This window comes from Gymnoscopelus microlampas, assembly GCF_963454915.1.
Source record: "Gymnoscopelus microlampas genome assembly, chromosome: 4".
Lineage (NCBI taxonomy): Eukaryota > Metazoa > Chordata > Actinopteri > Myctophiformes > Myctophidae > Gymnoscopelus > Gymnoscopelus microlampas.
Genome location: NC_139941.1, coordinates 5,227,998 through 5,241,390, shown reverse-complemented (window position 1 = coordinate 5,241,390; position 13,393 = coordinate 5,227,998).

Sequence of the window (13,393 nt, the reverse complement as noted above, 5' to 3'; positions counted from 1 at the left end):
TAAGATGGCAATGCTTCGCATAGTGACGCATTGTGAGCTTGTAGATTGGCTATTTTCTCATGACGCCAACAAAGCAATAATTGGTCCTCACTAATACTTATACTTTTTAAAAAAATCTACTCGGTCTGTGTCTCAGAGGAGGGCTGTGGACACTTCTAAAACCCACCTACCAGGGACAACATCGTCAACAGCCCTAGTATGAAGATTGTGTGTATATGACATATTTATATATGTATTTATATTTTTCACGATAGTTGCAGTAGCCTACATCATGCAATGCTTTAGTTAATGGTCACTCAAGTTTGTATTACCCTCCCTCTACCGTTCTTATTTCTGTATCCACAACACTAAATCTCCCCTCCCCTCCCCTCCCCTCCCCTCCCCTCCCCTCCTCTCCTCTCCTCTCCTCTCCTCTCCTCTCCTCTCCTCTCCTCTCCTCTCCTCTCTTCTCTTCTCTTCTCTTCTCTTCTCTTCTCTTCTCTTCTCTTCTCTTCTCTTCTCTTCTCGTCTCTGTCTCTCCGCAGTTTGTGTTGGGGATGTCAGCGTTGAGTATTTATATGATGGTGGAGGTTATCTCAAGATCGACAGCGAGGAGTCAGGTTGACTTTTGTCAAGTGTCTTTTTAACAGAACCATATGCTCAGTATAGTTTATGACATTATTGCAGTGGTGGAAAGTAACTAAGTACATTTACTTAAGTACTGTACTTATAGCTACAATTTTGAGGTATTTGTACTTTACTTGAGTATTTCCAATTTCCAATACCTTTACTTCTACTCCACTACATCTCAGAGGCAAATATTGTACTTTTACTCCACTACAATTATTTGAAAACTTTAGTTACTAGTTACTTTTCAGATATAAATTATGATATAATGAAACATACATTAACCACTTCAGCCCTATTTTATACGGGTGCAATACGTTAGTCCGACAGCGCATTCCTCCGACAGCGCATGCCTCCGACGTTTCCAATACTAACCCTATACCAAACCCGAACCCTAACCCTAACCACACACGGATGCCACATAGTCGGAGAAATGGGATGTCGGATTATCGTATGCCTCTCATTTTATACCTAGGCTATTTGAAAATAGCAGATCTACAAGCTCACAACGGGTCGCATCGCGACGGGTTGTGAGCTTGTAGATCTGCTATTTTCAAACATTTTAGTACTTTTACTTTTGGTACTTTAAGTACACCTTGATGCCAATACTTTTGTACTTTTACTCAAGTAAATGTTGCAGTATTGGTACTTTTAGTTAAGTAAAGAATTTGATTACTTTTTTCACCACTGCATTATTGTCAAAAAGTTTTCATTCAAAAATGTGAAAGAATTTTCAAAAATAGGTGATCTACAATCTCAGGAGGGGGGGGGTGGTCTCAGATTATGTCAGATGTAAGAAGGGGGGGGGTCCAAAGAAAGAAGGTTGGGAACCACTGCTTTAATTACAATAAAATGATATAAATCATTGATGTCGGCAGGAGCAAGAAGAGTTTAAGGAGCGCTACCTGGCCCTGCTTCCTCTGACCAATGAGACGCAGACACAATGCAGCTACCTGAACAACATCCATGACTGGCAGGCCACAGTAGGTTTTGACTTTACGACTTGATTATTCCATCAATTACTTTGTATTATTATTTGAATAATCGATAATAACATTTTGTATTTGTTTTATTTTATAAATCAACGATTTATGTCGCACAACGGTATCGTGCAACAATAGTGAAAATAGCAGCTCTATAACTGACCTACTCGAGGTGCCTAAAATGACATATAAAAAATACGGTGAAGCAGCATTCTGCTTTTACGGACCAACAGTGTGGAATAAACTCCCATTACACCTAAAACAGGCAGCCTCTGTCGATAGCTTTAAAGCACAGCTCAAGACCTATTTCTGCACTCTTGCTTTTAGCTGACTCTTTGGTTGATTTTTAAGTCCTCACTGTATTGCCTATTTTAATGTTTTATGCTTTTGCTTTTATTTTATTTTATTTTTTGTTTGCTTTATTGTTAAATTGGTTGTAACTGTAGCTGTATTCTTGCTCTGTAAAGCACTTTGCGCTGCATTTCATGTCATGAAAGGTGCTATACAAATAAAGTTTATTATTATTATTATTATTATAACCACATTGCGCCTGAGCTTGTAGTGATTACTTTAATATTTTTTTTTTACTTTTTTAATTTACTTATTTTTGTAATTTATGAAATGCCCATAACAGGGATAGATTATTCATTGATTACTTTATTAAATGATCTTTTTTTATTTATTAAAGGCCTTAGCAGACAGGGTCGGATTTTTCATACTGAAAAAACTGACGGATATCATTTCTAATGAATATACGGTTCTCTATGACCTCATGCACACCGGCTCCGAATTTGCCGCCCAGCAAGTGGCTACAGCGGTGCGTTATTTAATTTGTTTCAATCAACCTAAGTTCCATTTGAGTGTCTTTTTGCATGAATTTGACATTCAGTTTGTATTTTGTTCTCTGTTGATTTATGAATGTTCATATTTTGTGCAGTTGCATTATGGAATGGCACGACTGCAATACATGTTTATATGGATTTAGGTACAACATATATTTAGCTACTGAGTGTATTTATTAACCCACTTCAGTACCTTTGTGTGTGTTTTCGCCGTTTCATTTTGTGACTGAAAGTACACATGCGTGTCTTTATGTGCATATAGGCCTAACCAATCTTCTGTGTGTGTGTGTGTGTGTGTGTGTGTGTGTGTGTGTGTGTGTGTGTGTGTGTGTGTGTGTGTGTGTGTGTGTGTGTGTGTGTGTGTGTAACCCATTTAGTATAAGTGCTGTGGTCTCATTAATGGCTATCAGGACTGGAAGTCTGCTGTTCCAGACTCCTGCCTCTGTGAACTAGATGATGGCAGTGCTCTGTGTGTAAGTGTCAATTACATTCCTAGCGAGTTATAATTTCAGAAAAACTAGAGTGTGGCAAAAAAAAAGTGCCACAGAAGCTGTATTTCCAAAAGTGAAAATCGCTGATTTGTCTCTGTCTCTTTTCATTCATTCCCTGTATAAGCATGAATTATAATAAAATATTTTACAGGGAATGGAATGAAATAGACCCCCATAAGGGAATCATAGAAACAGAGCCCACATGTGGATGCTGGGGTGGTGGTGGGAGCACAAGAGAAAACGTCATAGAGTAGAGTACAAAGCAGCAGCAGAGCAGCAAGATGGCAGAGCAGCAGCACGAAGAATGAGCTGTGAGCAGGGAGGTTTAAATAGCCCGCCCCAATCAGATGGAGAGAGCATGTGACTGGTTTTCCAACAACCGCAGACTTTTTTTTTTTTTCCGATAAAGTATAGTTTTGGACCGCGACGGAGGCGCGCAGTCTCAAGCGAACTTGAGCCACGAGAGGCACCACTGAGCGAGCTAAACTGAGCGAGTTGCCGTGCCGAACGTTGCAAAGTTTGCTTGTGCCTACTCAGCGCCATCTGAGTTACGTGCCGATAGGGACAGAATCGTAAATCATGTTTTGGGCCAAGCGTTTGCCCCAACTGCCACTCAAAGTGGCTACTGGCCAATCACGGCGCATCCTTGCACAAGTGGTATAGGCTTTGGGATCTTGTTCTTATTTGATTTGTTTATTTCATATAGTTGACAGAATTTTTCACCAGATTTGCATTGGGGTTTGAATAATTTCAAGTGCAGCAGTACATGTATAGTGTATACATTATGGTATATCATTATACTTCCATATACTGTACAATACAGTGACTGAACAGACCATGTTGTCTGTTGTTTCAGGCTCCCGTTTCCAACAGCACCACTCACTCTACAAACAAGACGACCAGATATTATGTAAAGGTAAAAGTTAATAAAAAATAAATAAATATGCTTATAAATAAATAAAAAATATTCATGTTATTATTTTAAATAAGTGTTAAATAGCTCCATATTCTCTCCGTCTCTCCAGAACTTAGGTAAACAGAAATCACATTTTCAGTTTGGGAGAGATTTATTTTCAGGTCGGGATACTAATGTTATCCAATCAGGAAAGAGAACTCATAAAGGATACAGGATAATCAAGTGAAATTGGAATTGATGACACAAAGAAGTAATTAGACAACATTGGAACTGGAATTAAAATTGAAGCTGATGGGTACTTTCTCCTGATTGGCTGATTTTGGCAACCCACCTGAAACAAATGTTTCTGAAATTGCTGGAGAGACTTGGAGACCCCTTTACCGAACAACCACTTTATCAGAACATAGTTTAAACCTTTTATCAAAACAAAAATAAAATAAACATTTTGCTTTAACCAAAAGATATTGATGCAAACACCATTAGTCCTTAGGATCAAACATGTTTTTGTGTGTGTGTGTGTGTGTGTGTGTGTGTGTGTGTGTGTGTGTGTGTGTGTGTGTGTGTGTGTGTGTGTGTGTGTGTGTGTGTGTGTGTGTGCAGCCATGCCTTGCTCAAGTACTACCCCATGTTGGTAAAAGCATCTTAAGTTCATCATCGCCCATCATCATTATTTGGGTAAGTGTAGCGCTGCTATTGCTCTTCCAAACTTTTGCCGGCCCCGGTTTTCCGGTTTCACACAATAGGCTACATCATCTGTACCAGTGCTTTTTTTCATCACCTAGAGTTCACCTTTAACCATTCATCCGATTTTGGATCGACGCTGAGTGTGATCTCAATCCACGCCCGTCCATCTATGTTTTCTTGTTTGCAACTATACATTCGTTAACCACTTTATACCTGACATCCGTATTTTGGGCATGTCATTATAGGCAAACATTCTTTTGTGAGCTTGGAGATACACTAATCAATCATTTCACGGTGCACTGCATGACACAACCAGTAGGGATGTGTATCATTAGGATTCATTTACATAATGGTATTTATTTTTATGTTTAAATTACAAAAATATCTAAATTGTTGTAAGTGCTAGCTGAAGTAAATAGCATTTACTATTACTGTGTATATATGAGTACCTGAGATGGAGACAATGCTAAAACTTCTAGCCCTGAAAAAAAAATGTGTTTAAATTAACCAAACACATTCGTCCCTGTAAACTAATGTTACATTTAAAAAAAAAATGTAAATTTAACCTCTGATACGTTTATTCCATCCTATAATACATTTCTAAACCCAAAACCCCCCAAAAAAACCTGCCACTGTGTGGGACTAAACACAAAAACAACATATCAATGTCACTAACAAGACACGCCACAACGTGCAGAATTACTACGCGCAGTCTGTAGGCCACTTCATACTGCTCAGCACACATCTGCCCCCTCGCAGCATAATTAATTGCGGCCAACACAAACTCACAACATTACAGTCGGTAGCCACTTTATTCATAGGAAAATACTCAACCCTGAAAGTGTTTTTTGGGGGTAAACCCAGTTCCCAGCAATTTGGATTTGGTTACTACTTGGAACCTAATTTCGAACCTAAGTGTGTTGGGGAGTACACACGCCACAGAGCACCCCTTCCCTTAGGGCTGCACAATTGTGACCAATGATATCATGATTATTTTTGATAATATCGAGTTCACGATTATTTATCACTTGATTATTTATCACTATCATTCAAAAAATGAATAATAATTAAATAATAGATCAAAACAAGATAATGCATTTGTCACACCACCCCTAAATTTCACGTTGGCACCTCATGCATTTTCTAGAACTGACACCAGCATTGAGGTTGTGGGTTTGAATTCACAGCGGTGCATCCGGCTTTGTCGAACGTCTACACGAACACAATTGGTCCGTGTTTGCACAAAGAAAGCATTTTTACAGAGTACACAAGTACTTGTACTCTGTTATTGACTAATGTGGAAAAAAACATTGTTATTGCACATCTTTGTCCTTTATTTTTCGTGATGAGATTAACACTGGTTTACCCCATGTGTAGATTGTCATCTGTGGCATCCATGGTGCAGTCTGCAATCTCCTCGTCCTGATTTGTGGCATATCTTTCTTTTATTTTTGTGGTAATTCATCCCATCCTCACATTTCACAGTTTTCCATCATTGCAGCAAATGTAATATTGAGAAAATAACATAAATCATGTTTACTTTTCTATCTGCATAGGGTATGTGTGCTGTCAATGCTGTGAGGTGACGATGGAAGAAATAAAGAGAGAGAAAACTGTGTTGGTGGTGTTCGTCAGAAAGCCGAATACAATACAAGTGGCAGAGTCTGGGTTCAAAATGGAGGATGAAAATAAAAACCATGCGGGAAACACAGAAGTTGAAAGGAAGGAAGAAAAAGAGGGGGAGAATGAGCGGCAGACAGAGGGAAAAGCAAAAGTAATGATTACCAAAAAATTAGCAAAAATACTACCAGATTTCCCTGGCCCTCCAACACGCTATTACCTTGTGTCAGAGTGGAAGACGCTGCGGGAGGAAGTGGATCCGCCCCCGGTAAAGGGCATTAGAACACACCGCTGTTTGATGCACACCCACACCGAACCCTTCTATGTGGTCTACGTGGATGAAGACTCGCCACTTCTGCCCTTTGGAACTGAACCTTTTGATGAAGCCCAGCTAGGAGACTTTTTCCGTCCCTTCGAGTCTATTAGCTACAAGGGGCAGACAACAAGCGCCCCTCCTCTTTTCTGGTGAGCAGCTTTGAACTTCAACTATAACATAGGCACTGTTGCAGCGGCCAGGTCTACAAAAACAAGCCCAAAAGGACCAACTTGGTTGTATGTTCACACACACATGGGTTCCCCGGCAAAAGGAGTTCATACGGTATAGCATCAAAATAAGTTTTACCACTTTAAATCTACATACATCGGCTATTTAAAAACTAAAAAACATATATATATATACAGTATATATTTGCAATATTTTTAAAACATTTTAACTACAGAAAATATTTTCGGATGGGGGCGTCCATGGGCAAACACATTAATTTGGGGGGTCCTTGACATGAAAATGTTTGAAAGCCACTGGTTTAAACAACATTAGGAAGCAAGCCCAAACTAGAAAAAGTGCTCCTCGGAGCACAGGTGTCCGCCAGGTCAGGTAGGATAGTGTGGGGCAGCAATGTTCAGAATTCGCCAATCAGGCTGGAATGTGAAAAATCAGACGGATCGGAACGGATCCGTCTTGATCAGTTAAGAGATCATGTGTACGGATTTGTGTGGTGTTTGGATAAAATCTGAAGGAGTAATATAAAAGAATGAGTTTTATATAAGTTGTGGCGCTGTAATAGGGCAATGTTGAAAGAGTGGCATTTGTTCGTCAACGTAGTGCAAATGTGCGTGCGAAGTTTCACTTGCAATCGGACGCTGCGTTCATGATTTGCAACATTTTGTTCAAAACGGGCCACTCCTGCAAACTTTAGACGTCAATCTTAGCCAATCAGGATGGAATATGAAACATCTAACAGATCCGTCTTGATCACATGACTGTAGAGATCATGTCTACCGATTTGCGTGAAATGTGGATAAAATGTGAAGGAGTAGTGTAAAAAAAGGTGTTTTATATAAGTGGGCCTCCTGGTGGCGCTATAAAAGGCAGATATGAAAAATGCAGGGCAAAGGTTTTTTCCCTGACCTCTAGGGAGTGCACATACAAAGTTTTACACAGATCGGTGCAGTTATAGGTAAAAACAGTAATCGGCATGTTATAGCGCCACCATGAGGCTGATTTGAAAATGTTCACGTGGCATTTCTTCCTCGGCATAGTGGGAATGTGCGTGCAAAATTTCACGGAAATTGCAAGCTGTGTTCATGATTTGAGGCATTTTGTTAAAAACGGAGCACTCCTGCAAACTTTGGAAGCCATTTTTAGCCAATCAGGATTATGAAAAATCTGAAAGACCTGTTTTGTGTAATGACTGTAGAGATACTGTGTACCGATTCGCGTGACGTTTGGGCAAAACCTGTAGGAGCACTGTCAAAAAGCGGCCTAGCAAAAAGCGGCCTCTTGGTGGCGCTATAACAGGCCCATGTGAAAAATTCGCAGAAGTTCTGAATTGGTATCCAGGGAGTGTGAGTGCACAGTTTCGCTGTGATCAAGCCAACGGTGCCGGAGATTACCTGTACACAGACGGACACACACACGGACGGACGGACGGACGGACAGGGTGCAAAACATACTATCTCGCCATGCCTTTCGGCCTGGCAGAGACAATAAGCAACTACACTTTGGAAACAAGCCCAAAAAAACACAACCCACAACAACGAATATTTACAAGCCACTTTACTGAAAAACAAGGCCAAAGTTGCTTAGAATAAGCGGACATGGCAACACTGAACGTAGGCCACTGTCTGATTAGTCTCGACTGTTGCCTCCCACAATTTTCAAATGTTTCCGGTCATACAGTCTGGGACTCGGAAGCTCTGATCATGATTAGAATATAAACCGGATGTGAAGCCTCCTCTCCACTTCCGTTTTGTCTTTACAGTCACGCAAATGTATCCTAATATAAATACAAATCATCTAAGTATATTTAGCTTGCTGCTTAGCAGAAATGGAAATAAAAAGTTTAAATGTAAAGATATTTTAAAATATATTTTCGTGAACGGAAGTGCCAGGTTCCTCTCTCGGATTTCGCGAGGTGTAGTTCCAGACTCTATATAGCATTCAGAGATTGTGGAATAATTGTCTGGCTACGCGAGACTACTGTCTGATAGTTACTGCAGTTAGACCCTCCCGTACAAATCCACTTCGGCAGGGAGGGACTACGGAGCAGACTGGACCAAGATAATTGGCCAGAGGGGGAGGGGAGGAGTAGACTGACATTCTGACACATTTGGTTTGAAGCATTGAGATATCCCGACTCTCCGTCCCCCACTGTCAAATGAAATGGGCCGGGCTGCGTTAAAATCACACAGCAGAGCAATTTATATATATATATATATATTTTTTTTTTCTTTTTGTTTTGTTTTTGCCTTGCAACCAGTTGGACCAGCCCAATTGCAGGCCCACCGGTAAAAGTCCCAGTCAAATAAACAGTCAGTCCCCCCGTTAAATACCAGCCCCCGACTTGGCAACACTTTGAAATGGCTCCAAAAACACGATCTATCTCATCAAATGTTTGATGGAGGTTTATATCGTTGCTGTCGGGCAGAAAACATGTATCTCCATATTTCAATGTTTGTGTTTTATTTTTAAATCATCAACTAAATTAGTTATTAACCACATAAGCCCTACTTGTATGGACGTGTGTGGAGAGGGATTTTCACCAGCCAACCTTTCTTCAAAACAGTACATGGTACTTTGCTGTCCGATTGCGGAAATAAAACAATATCACAAGTGCATTGAGTGTCGTACCAATCACACACGATGTTCCGCCAGACGGACTATGTAGACGCCAAAACTTTTGAGTGAATAGAATGATAATACCCATTCCCATCCCTACTGCCTCAGTCTGTGTTAGCTCATGGCCAGTCGAGCGCAACCATCTCCATGGGAAAGACAACCAGCAAGCGTGAAAGACCTGAAGAAGCATCTGTGTCACTTCTTTTTTTTTTTTTTCATTTGAGCTAAAAAGCATTATTTTACACTTTGGCTATTCAAAAATAGCAGATATACAAGCTCATAGCGCAGCCCCGAGTGCCGCGCTACGAGCTTGTAGATCTGCTATTTTTGAAAAATCGAGAAAATGTGTGCAAATTAATATATTTATATTCTTTTAAAGTGAACATTTTTAACTCAAATCTTTGCTTCTGGGGGTCCCTCGAACAACATATTTTGAGATGGGGGTCCACGGCCAAATAAATATCATTTTGGGGGTCCTTGACATGAAAAAGTTTGAGAACCACTGATATAGAAACATAGGTCTTTCAGAAAACTGTTGGGATTTAGAAGACATTTTGTAGAATTCGGCTTCAGGTCTTAATGGGTTAATTGTGGGAGATGAGGAGGGAATAACTAACACTGCTCTGTAGTCATTCATACAAACAAATGTCAGTTTGAGTATCATTTTGCATTCATGACAAATTATTTAACAACTTCTGCTTTTCAGAAATAAAACTGCATTGCTACTGTACATGTATAAAACTTGCATGATCAATATAGATTACACTCAAAGGTGAAAGGTGATGACGACAGATGGGAGAAGGCCCGGCATTGTTCTAGTCCAGTGGTTCTCAACCAGTGGTCCATGGACCACTCCTTGAGGGGGTTCCAGGTGGTCCTCAGCCAAATGATGGAGAGTTGGTAACCAAATGGACCCTTTTATTAGTTCCTTAACTCTTGAGAGTGTAAAATGAAACCAATTGGACCCTCACGGGTCCATTTGGTTTCGTTTTACACTCTTGAGAGTTAAACTATTGTTAAACATCTGCATTACTTAATTTACAAGAAGTCTACACAATTAGAGAATGTTGAAGAATTGTTATTTTGATCAACGTTTGCCTTTTATCTTCCCTATGGTACCACATCAATACTGCATGGAATTGTGGACAAAATCGTATCCATCGATAACAACAAAGTCTTGGGTCTGAGAGGCTAAATCTCCTCAAATTGTGGTCCGTGGCTCAAATGCCGAATAAAATATTGGACCTTGATATGAAAAAGGTTAAAAACCACTGTTCTAGTCTACTTTATCACAGTATAGCCAATGGGTCTTTTTCTGTCCATGTATGGACAGTGACAATGTTATATTGCACTTCATGCAGTTGAATGCTTTTTATACTTTTAATATTTGCTTGCTTCATTAGGTCATGCTCAGAATGTATTTATATACTTGTCTCCTAGAGGAAACACAATTTTGTTTTCTTATGTTAGTATATGCATATGTAAAGGACAAATAAAGGAAAGTTGAACCTTGAATGTTCTCTCTGCTCTGTTCTCAGCTCTAGGTGCAACACTGCCCTGTACATGGGCCTGTCACAATTATTACATAATTGTCTAATCCCAATAATTTGAGATAACAATCATTTAGTTTTTTTGTTGTTGACATTTTGAAAGTATAAAGTTACGTCAGTCATTTCTTTGTATATTTAACTACTCATTGAGTGCCAATGACGTCTTTTGACGGCCGTTTTCAGTGTGCCATTACTGCCAATGACGTCTTTTGACGTCACCTAAAATTTTTGGGGTATTTTTTTATTTTTTTTAATCTCAAAGGAACTATTTTCAAAAAGTTAATGCTCCATCCACTTCAATATTAAAAAATAAACACAGGAAAAAAATCACATTTTTCCTACATAGCCTATGGCACAGGGATCAACAAGCTTGAAATAAGCCTGGCAGTGAATGAGTTAAGTTATTTGTCATATCTGCCCTCTGGATTTTTTTGTTTATGAAGCTTAAAAGCCAATTAAAGAACATTTTAATATATGTTCAATGCCAAAAACACAATTAAATCAATAATCACAATCATTTGTGTAACAATGAATTGTCAGGTAAAATGTCATGATCGTGCCAGCCCTGCTCAGATCAGTATTATTGCCAGCAAGCAGGACAATATCGACCTGTCTCATTTCCTGGTTCATTGCAGGGTAGAGGGTTAGTCCATGGATAGTTTAGGGTTGGTTTATGGTTACGTTTATGACCTTTCCGTTGCTAAATGAAATTAAATTATGAGAAGCCAGAGGCCTGATTACTGGAAATGATCATGTGCATAGTGCGTTGCCTGGCAACCCCACACTGCATGAGCTCCCACCCATTCCATTTGCAGCACTCGATACAACAACCTTTGGACAACCTTTGGAGAGAGAGAGAGAGAGAGAGAGAGAGAGAGAGAGAGAGAGAGAGAGAGAGAGAGAGAGAGAGAGAGAGAGAGAGAGAGAGAGAGAGAGAGAGAGAGAGAGAGAGAGAGAGAGAGAGAGAGAGAGACATGGACAGGGCCAGATAACCCTTCGTGGTGCGAGGGAGGCTGCGACCCATTTCAGTGCCCCCGGCACCGGTTTAATAACAATAACAATACAAACGATGTATACAATGCTTTTCTAGGTACTCTATTGCAAGTAACAGTGCCACAATATTGTGGCACTGTTACTTGCAACTTAGTCTATTTTTAATTTTTGGCCTGGCTTTGGTGCCCTCTAAAGCTTGGTGCCCAGGGCTGCAGCCTCTAAGCCTGTGCATTAGGCCGGGCCTGCTGGACACAATATGTTAAAGCGATACTTCACCCCCAAAATATTACTTCAATATTATTCATTATAAATTATTCATTTTCTACTTTGAATACATCTACTCTGTTAAAATGTTCCTCCGGAAAAAAATCTCCTGTTATTGGACGGTCTGAGGTTGGCAGGTGTGCTAGTAGCCTGCCAAAGTTTGTACTTTTTTCCCTTTAAATGTCCATTTTCATTGACAATAGCCTGGTTCCAGACTGGACTTCTCTCCCAGTCCCTCCGAAGTTGTGAGGGACCACAGAGATTCCAGACTAATATCACAGCGTTTTTTTTTTAGATATTAGGGAAACTACATACAATAAGTACTACATTGTTTGGGCTTTTATCTTTGAGAGAAACTACGTCATCGGTTCAAATGATGTTGCTATAGTGACATCTAGCGGTGATGCGAATCTTCACTCTTCAATGATTTTTATTGGATATTATTACTGCCTATTATACCAACTGTATACACATTATTGTGGGCTCGCTGCAGCAGCAGCGAGCACACTATAGATATCTTCACTATTTATTTATTCTCCCCCAAAAGTATGGTACCTAACTACTCCCACATACTTTCACTTAGAAACTCCATTCAAACTTTAAAGAATCCAGCTAACTGTGGACAAGTGTGCTTGTACTTTTCTTTTTGAAATTATTTGTAGTTTTTTGAACTATTTAACTTTAAGCACCCAATGCATTTCCAATGGGTTTTGCTAGTGGGGAGAGAGAAGGACAGAGGAGAAATGCCCAGTGTTTTCACTGTGTCACTGCCACAGTGACACTACAAATATTCATTTTACATCACCAAGTTCGCACAGGTCTGCTCTCTGATTTAATCCAAAGATCTAAGCTGTGTGAGGTATATATTTCGAGTTAAGACCATTAATATCAACCCATGTCTCTTCACGCTCTAGCAATCATTACACCTGGTGAAAGCTAGCCTGTCATTCATTGGCTGCTCAGTGGTGCAGCAAAGTAACTAAGTATATTTACTCAAGTACTATGCAAGTGCTTACAATGCACAATACAATTTTGAGGTACTTTTACTTTACTTTCTATTTTTGTTACTTCTACTCCACTACAATTACAGCATATGACAGCTTTAGTTACATTACATTTTTTATTATTAATGCAAAACCTACAGTAACCACACACAGCCGATCTACAATGTGACGCGTTATGAGCTTGTAGATCTGCTATTTTCTGAACATTGAGTACTTTTACTTTGGTACTCAAATAAGTATATTTTGATGCTAAAACGTTTGTACACTGCAAGATCCAACCCCCCCCCCCTCCCCACACACACACACACACACACACACACAC